A 3,180-nucleotide genomic window follows, 5' to 3' on the forward strand; every position below is an offset into this window, starting at 1 on the left:
GAGTAAGAAAAAAATTCACTTTTGTGACGATTATTCGACGTGTAAGTCATATAGGAAATTTGGACTGAAATTAAAAAATAGGGCATTTAATCAAGAATAAATAACGACCAAAAAATATTTTAATACTGTCTGGGTTTTCTGGGTTAAAATCGCAAAAAACCTCCAAAAATAGCCTGATAAAAGCACTAAAATTTCCTGGAATTTTCAATGAAAATTTATCATTAAGTTAAAATATCTGACAAAAAATTACCTTAATTAGTCTATAAGTTTTCAAGCTTTCGATTACAAAGTTCTGACCTGTAAAAAATGAGCATAAAACATCTACACTATTTTGATGATTATCCATCGAATAGGGCAGAACATGAATTAAAATTAGGTAAAATAGCCAATAATAATGTTCAAACAAAATTAAATTACTTTAATACTCCTATGTTTTCTGGGTCAAATTCGCTAAAAACCTCCAAAAATAGCCTAAAAATGTGCTAAAATTTTTCAGCGATTTTTAGTGAAAAATTTTAGTTACTCAAATTGGGGTGCAACTTACAGTGTTTTTCATTATAAAATTTAAATATCCTATAAAAATTACGTTCATTGGTCTATAAAGGTTTACAAAATTTTTGTTTTTTTAATTTCGCATATCTTTAAAAATGGCAAAAAAAAAACTTCACCATTTTGGCGATTGCTGATCGTGTAGGGCAGGAAAACTAACAAATTTAACAAATAAGTTGTATTTTTTTTATCGACAAAACCTATATATATATATATATATATATATATATATGTTTAATTTGAGTTTAATATTCGGGCGTAACATCAATAAAAATTGTTGTTTTTGCAAAAAAAAGTTGTTATTTTTATTGATGTTACGCCCGAATATTAAACTCAAATTAAACATATATATCAACATCAAATTCAAGAATATTCAAATATATAATATTATATATTAAATATTATTTAAGAATATATATTTTATATATATTTAAGAATATATATATTTATATTATTTAAGAATATCATACTTCCTCATTTATATTTTTTCCCCTGTCATTATATTAACGAAATTACTTCGATCAAATATGTTTTTGCCTAAATCCGTCAATATATCATCAAATCGCAATTTCACCGGATTTCTCTTCTGCCTGACCGTCCGTCCATAGTAATATCATAGAAAAAATACCGTATTGATGGGTACTTTATATTGATTTTTTCACATCAAAACTTGTCCAATATAGAAAGTAGCGACTTTTGATACTGGACGCAAAAAAGTGGGTCAATACCTACTCAGCGACATGTGTCACGATGAGATTACGGAAAAGCGATAGGTTTTTTGATGTATGATAATATTTGTGAGGACTATGACTCGGTGGAAAATTTATAAGTCAAAGGTTTTGTTGTAATTTTTCCGAAGAAGCAGTTTGGTTCTGCGGAAAAATCCGATTTTCTAATTTTAGTAAGTTAACAGATAATCCAACTCTGCTGATGGATATTTGTGATAAAATACCAGATCAAGGTCATGTATCGCGCTATCTCTGTAAAGGTATGCTCATGAATTTATATTTAGCATGGTTGTTCATAATGTAACTATTATTTTGTAAAATCATTTTAAAATTAAAGTAGGACATTAAACCTCTTTGTCCCCTGACTGTCCGAATTTACGCGCCTTTGGGATAAAAAATCAAAATGACAATTTTTTTAAAAAACAGCAAAAAACACATTTTTACAATGATAAATAGCTATGAGTTTTACCGAACTCACTGTCAGATGCTTATATATCTTATATATAAAAAATGGAGCTCTCGATCAAATGATCCGCTAAAACTAGAAACGGCTATACCGATTTGGCCAGTCTTAGTCTTGAAAAATTCGTGATAATCAGTAGGTTGTCGGAAAGGTGAGATATTATTTCAAAATTGCGTAGAAACTTTACATTTTAATATGAACATTTTGTAGAAGCGTAATTTAAATCAAACAATAGACGGTGGCTAATACGTCAAATGTCAACGTTTTTGACAGATGATGTTCAATTACGTTTAATAGGATGTTTTACGTGAATATTATTTAATTGTGATTAAATTGTAGTAAGTAGTTTTGTTCATAGTTATATTTATACAAAAAATCGAGCTTTAAGTGTTACTAGAAACTCAAAATATCAACTTTTTTTAAATATTAATATAAAAATGCATTTTTTGGCGTTGTAGCACTCTTTTTCTGCAAATCATATTTTTCTCAAACACTGTGCTCTGAAAGATCTCATTTGTATAATTATATACTCATTGGTATTTATAAAACATTTTCTAGGTTATATTATATTTTATTTATGTTATTTAAATTCAGAACCTAAATTTGGTATCGATCAAAGGGATATTTTGTCGTCCCAGATTTTATCGAACAATATTTGAAAGTAGAGGGAAAAAGATGTATAACCAGCTATAACCTCGATTCTTATGACCCTGCTTTCGGGAGATGAACGGTAATCTTTGAAAATCATAATAAAAGTATTTTTTTCCGTTGGTAGTTTTTTAGTATTAGTTAAAAATATAATTATTTTTAAAACGCCTTTAAAATAAAACAATGGGCGGTGGCTAATACGTCAAATGTCAAACGTTTTGGAAAGATGATGTTCAGTTAAATTTTAGGGATGTTCTAGATAAATATTATTTAATTGTAGTCGATAGATCTAATTCTAATAAAATTATATCTTTAAAAATATTTGTTTCAGAAATTTGTTGCCGAGCAAAGTCCCTGGAACAGCCTAGCCCATCGTTTCCAAGACAAAAATTCCAACAGTGATAAGTAGTGATAAATTTAATTACGAACAACATTGGCCGGATCATTTAGTATATTATAAAATTATTACAAACACTACTATTAATTTTTTTAATCAAATAAATTCAATATTACGCCATACATATTATCAACATTATTAAATTATTTGTTAAATTTATAACGCCAATCCAGGCCTTTATTAATATCCGTCATACTACGAAATGACAATTAGTGAATAATTTTGCAGTGAATTATTAATGTCTCTTGATGACGTTAACAGTAGATTTATTGTGTTACATGCATAATAAATAATACTTCATCGGAAAATGTCAAATATTTTGATGCAATGACATATTACATATATTAATGTATGCCGCAATGATTGTAATAAAATTTACTATGGAAGATTTTGAA

The sequence above is a fragment of the Ctenocephalides felis genome, unplaced genomic scaffold (genome assembly GCF_003426905.1).
Source record: "Ctenocephalides felis isolate EL2017-DRISC unplaced genomic scaffold, ASM342690v1 CF-g0.4_SCAFFOLD_03572, whole genome shotgun sequence".
NCBI lineage: Eukaryota > Metazoa > Arthropoda > Insecta > Siphonaptera > Pulicidae > Ctenocephalides > Ctenocephalides felis.